The sequence below is a fragment of the Rhea americana genome, unplaced genomic scaffold (genome assembly GCF_003343005.1).
Source record: "Rhea americana isolate MKP2758 unplaced genomic scaffold, rheAme1 scaffold_371, whole genome shotgun sequence".
Taxonomy (NCBI): Eukaryota; Metazoa; Chordata; class Aves; order Rheiformes; family Rheidae; genus Rhea; species Rhea americana.
Genome location: NW_028186503.1, coordinates 215,999 through 221,998, shown reverse-complemented (window position 1 = coordinate 221,998; position 6,000 = coordinate 215,999).

Sequence of the window (6,000 nt, the reverse complement as noted above, 5' to 3'; positions counted from 1 at the left end):
ATGGGTTTGTTCTTCGCTTGGTCAGACTAATTAACACATCACAGAATAACATACCATGAATAGGTTAGCAAATATGGCTTAGCTTTCCTTTGTCACGTAACACAAGTGTATAACTATAATTTACAGTTAGGTTTTTTACACTAAATGTCTATTCAGTATAATCTGATCTTTACTTGCTCTTCTAAATTAAAAACACTTTGATATCTTACACAAACAAACCACAGAAGCTGTCCTTTCAGTTTTGATAGATTCAATCCACAACTGACAAAATGTCCATATAAAGCAATAAGGGTGTGATTTTAACACATGCTATTAGACTTGTCCTAGCTTACTCTAGCTAGCAGAGTGACAAAAGCTATGAAGACTGGTAGCACAGGGATCTTCACTGCTAGGTTAAATACAGCACTTGTTGTAATCATTTATTCATTTTGCTTGTAGATGTGCCCACATACTCATTCAGCTCTTAAAACAGATAGTTGTGACATTGAACTTCTTGTCGTATGTCCAGATTATGAACAAACAGAGATCATTACTAAAACATAAAAGTCTTTATTTTTTCAATGCAGAATGAATGAGCAAGTATGAAGACAAGAAATCAAGTTGTCATCTTTCAGGTTAAGTTTGCCCAGTTGCTACATTTCCTTAGTTTGTTACTTCACTATGCTGAGAAAGCAATTAATGCTTGCTTTCTAAGACTATTTCAGTTTGGTAAGATCTTTCAAATCCTGAACATAGCAAAGGATCAAAAAAGCAGGTAGTAAGACAAGCTAGTCTAAATTAAATTGGCAAAGTTTAAACAGATGGTAYAGCAGGACTGTATTCCTGTCAATAAAAACTATGCCAAGTGTCTGTGAAAAGTGAATTATTTCTGAAGGCTGTGGCTTAAAAATCATATGGTATACCTTGAGTATGAAAGCTGGCGCATTATTGAGAATTGTGACATTTGGGGGAAAAACGCAGCTCAGTGTACTGTCATGTTCGGGACTGGTTCAGGAAAAGTCATGAACACCTCTGTTCATTAGTGGCTTCTGTATTATTTGTGTTTCAAAAGCAGATGAGAATATTGCTTTTGCACAATACTTTTATGCAGTAAAAGCTGCAGTCATATCTGAATGATAGACAAAGCACTTAATTTTCTTCCCCAAACTCACTGTATGTTAACCTCATGTTCATGAAAGAAAAAGTAACTTCATCAAAATCATGAGTTTAGATTTTTATTTGATGTGACAAGTGATAACAACAACAAAAACCTAAGCAATGCCTGAAGATATTATGTGAGTTTGCTGTTATTCAGATAAGGCAAAGTAGAATCAGTGTGCAGATTTTCATCAGTCAGAAAAAAATGCTAGCAGCTTGTTTCTTAAGCTTTAAAACCCAGAGGTTGTCAATCCTGTTACAAATCCTGCATGAAACATAAGCAAGTACAAGTTCTAAAAGCAAAGTTTGGGAACTACATGTGGAACATGCTATGGGCCACGTATCATTTCTTTTTGCTGCTATTTCAGATTTCTCCTGAAAGTGGAAGGGCCAGATTCCTGACAGCATACTGCTTCTCTAATTTTGTTTATCAGGCCTACTTCTTCCCTCAAATAATTGTTACTGAAACATTGAGAACAAAATAACAAGAAAAACCCACAACAAGAAATACCAAAAAACAAAGGTAAAATGTGGGCTGCAACAAATGTATTAAACTTAGTTGCAAACCATCTCCTTTCAACTCTGTTATCTGTGTTTAATTATGAAGTTCTGCAAAGTGCTCAATATCATAGATGAGGCATAATAAAGACATATACTGCCATGTAGAGCTTAGAGGCCTAAATATAAGACTTACTAACCTATGGAAATTTATTTTTCAGGTGTGTATAGTTCTATGAATAACTTAACTAATACTTTCCCTGGTGAGTACTTTTATCCTGGTATAAAATCTCTTCATTTGATTTAAGTTAAGACACTTCCTAAATGATGAAGAGGAATGTTTCTATGTGTTCATACTCATCTGTGATTAAGAATATATTGTTTTAAGTTTACACATTAGTTTATACCCAAAAAGAAAAAAAAAAGTCTTATATAGGCAACRCTGAGTGAAATGATACAGCTGCAAGATCAGAGAGATGTATATAGATTCTTCCCAGGTTCTTAACCAGCTGAGAAGGAGAACATGAGGCTGACGGGGCTCAGTGCCCTGCGCTTTTTCAGGTGAAATTTTCTGGCATATGGTTGGTGTACCAGAGCGGAAATGCTCCAGTAGAAGTTGTTCTGAGAATAGGTGTTAGCACAGAAAAGGTGTGGGGATGAAGACTCTGTGAAGAACCAGGACACCTTGGGCAATGTGGGGGTGATACTGTGGACTCAATCCACAATGTCAGAAGGAGATTTGCTGCAGAGCTGACCTGAGGGGCGTGCAAGTAATGAGTCCACTTGTTTTAGCTTTGACATACTCATCTTAAGAATCCTTTCTTGGAGAGCAACTCAGCATTGGTGGCTTAATTTAAATTGTTGTAGTTGGCTTCTGAGAGTCAGGGTCTAAATGCTTTGAAACAGATTTTAAAAGTCAGAGATCACAGCAGAAAATTGTGACTAGGTGCTCACCATGTCCTCCCTGCAAACTTTGTTCAATTCTGTGCTGTTGCTGGCTCCAGATTTAATAATTTAGCTTATTTTATAGGATCAGCAGTTTTCTAGTCACTGTTCCTTTTAAGAAAATAATCTGATAGTATATTACCACCTGTTTAGCAATGGGAAGGATTATGTACTTAAAATGTTCAGCTGAATAATACATACAAACATCTGACATTTGGCCTGCTCTGAGAATAGGCGACATGCTTATTTAACGATTTTGAAAATGTTAAAATGGCAAGGTAGAAATTAAAATGTCATTTTAAAATATTTGTATTTAACTTATCTAATTCAGTCCTTTTCTACATTTCCCCTTGGCATATTTGAACTGGGGGTCACGGTGGCAGTCTGACACTGTGGATACTTTGAACGATATACTGAACATTGTTGGCATTTCAGCCTAATTAGTTGCATCCTATATTGTGATTTGTCTTTCTCCTTTGGGTTGMTGGCCCAGGATTTTTCTTTCATCATTTTTTATGCTCATCGTTGTCTCATTTTAAATGTCAGCAGACCAGTACTTGTGTAATTGKTTTTTTTTCCACTTCTTTTCTCCCCAATGTCAGAAAATTTGTCAAACAATTTCTACATCTCAGGCAGGCTACATGAGAAAAATGTATCCCAGGATTGAGTTACGAGCAGAATATTGTCTGATAAATGCAGGTCTTGAGCTCAGCCATGTGTTCTACTGACCAGTGTTACCCACAGTTTTGAACTGAAATGAGCTTTTTAGGGGAAATGAGCTTTTTAGGGGGCTTGTTTAATAACTTGTGCCAGCACTGGGCCACAATATGTAGAGAGCAGTCTAGCCTCGGGGGAGATCTGCCTTTGCTTGTGAGGCTTCTTGCTTGTATAAGAAGCTGACAAAGCCTTCCTCGGGCACCTGGTGGGGACACGGTAAATGTACTGATCACTCTGGATGGAAATGCTTAGGCACGTGGCTGGCTCAGCCTGGTATTGAGGACTTGCAAAGTTAAGAAGGTAAGTGTCAACCTGCAGATTTGCTTTTAACAATCCTCACTTGACATAATTGTGTGCCTAGTGGAATCACTGCATCTCTGGAACAGCTGGGGTCAACAGCAATGAGAGTGCGCTTCCAGAAAAGGAGAAAAGGAGCGGATGCGTATACCTTTCTGTTGCTGCTTCTGCTCTGATTGCCATTTGGATCTGAGGCTCTGGGAGTCCTCAGTGAGTTCTTCCTGGAAATTGGTTCTGGGTCTGGAAACACTGTTCCAATGTTAGTATACTGAGACAACCTGAAAAGGAGAGGCTTGTCCTTCTTACCTACAAGTAGCGTGCAAGCTCCTAGCTGGTCTAGAATTGGCTTATGACAGGCAGGATGACCTGTCACCACTGGATTCACAGATTTTCACATGATTTTCCTGTTTATTGAGGGGATGACTAGAAACAGCTAAGGTTGCATTTAATTTCACAAGCTGTTTCACACTTGCACAGAAATATGTGAAAACACCCCACACATCTTCCCCACAGACTTACGCTTTTCTAATCTGGCTGAAGATTGTGAAATAACTTAGGTGTAACACCTGAAATTCTATTAATATGGTATACTAGTGGCATGGAAGACATTAGGTTATTAATTTTGTGGGACTGAAAGTAGCTATTTAACCTAAGGTTGCCCTACACTATGACTACTTATACACTGCAAATGTGCTGCCGTGCAAATAACTATTGGTAGGGGTGAAAAAAGGTTTGTAGCCTGAACAGTCAAATATAATTAAGATTGCCATGCAAAGTTTGCCCTTTAGGTTTGCTCTCACTCCTCAAATGCCTATGCTGCTGTCACTGTTTTTGAATTTCTGCTGCAAAGTAGAGTTTGGCACAGGTGCCAAATGAAATTAAGTGAGTTTAAATTGGAAACACACATTTTTGTCATCACTATTTATTGCAATACATGCCAATGAAAATTACACTTTTGCTGAAACTACAGGTGAAATCTGAAAGGTCATACACAATATTGAGCTAAGAAAAATGTCATACTTTAAACAGTGCTATGAAAAGCATAAAACCAGATGAAGGCCTGTGTAGCTTTTCTCTGATCAAAAAAGATGATTTAAAGTCATGATTTGGACATGTCAATCTTACTGTTGTTTGACCATGTTAGATGTGTTCCTGATAAATATAATTGCTTTGCTAACAGCTTTGAGGAAAGAAAAATCATAGYCTTAAAAAAAGGAGAAAAGAAAATCAACTTTTTTAAAGCCTAGTCAAAATATAACTCAAAAGTTGCTGGAATTGGTTATAATATAAAATTGCCAAWATATTCTTATTCCATAGCTATCATTTGAAGGGAACCTAAACCTAGAAAGATCACCACTGAAATGAGAACTCTCACTCTGGCCTTCAGAACTCCCACTTGTGCCTTGATTCATAATTCATACTCTAACTTTTGGATGTGCAAGAGGTCTTCACACCTTGTGGCATGCATTATAGATAAAGGAAGTTTCGGTTAAAACATGCTTTCCGTATGAGGCATAGGGTATCTCCAGTTCTCCACATCAAATTCAATTTAAACAAGACCTTATTCTGCTCCAAATACACAGATACACACCAGATGTATCTTTTATAAATGTTAGATTTTGCAGTGTCTTGACACATGCCAGTAGTTTGAAGCCTGTGCATGCTTCATYGGGGCATGAAAGCCCCATCCATTCACTCAACTGCGACGTTTTGCAATAAGCAAAATTTTAGTGTTGTCAGCCACTTGCTGTTCAACTTTATTGACTTACAATGCCTAGTCTGATGCTCTTTTTTGCTTTCTTTCCAGATGTGTGTGTTTTCTTTAACTGTCAGGTGAATAGAAGAGGAAAAGAAACTTTGACAAAATTTTCTGACATTATGTGACATTACAAATGTAATGTTTGTCCTGGAATAAGAGTTGCACAACTGATTGTCAGGGTTTAAGTTAAATAAAATATAGATCAGAAATTTTTGGCTAGAAAAGGTTACGTCTCTCCTGTATGAAGACAAGTTTTCTGGGATGGATTTGTATTTCTTATGGCCTTTAAAGTGTGTCTACTGYGTTCTTTATTTAAAACTGTAATTTATAGTGCTTAGTATCGATTAGCATGTATTTAAGCCATAGTTGCTAGACAGACATTAGACATAGACAATGACAGTAAGTTGTAGCTTAGTTATTTTGCAGTTAGAAAGCAAGGTGAACCAAATACTTTCCTGCTTCCTCAAGGGCTGCAAGACAGAACTTCAGCCGGACCTGGGAGGGAGAAGATTCCAACCTGAGAGCCCTCTGCTGACCACAGCCTGTCCCAGCTGGGAACCTAACCTGGCATCGCAGCTGTAAGTCACCTCCTGTAGAGGTTTCAAATTACACAGATGTACTGAACAGGMAGGACAACAGTAACTTAT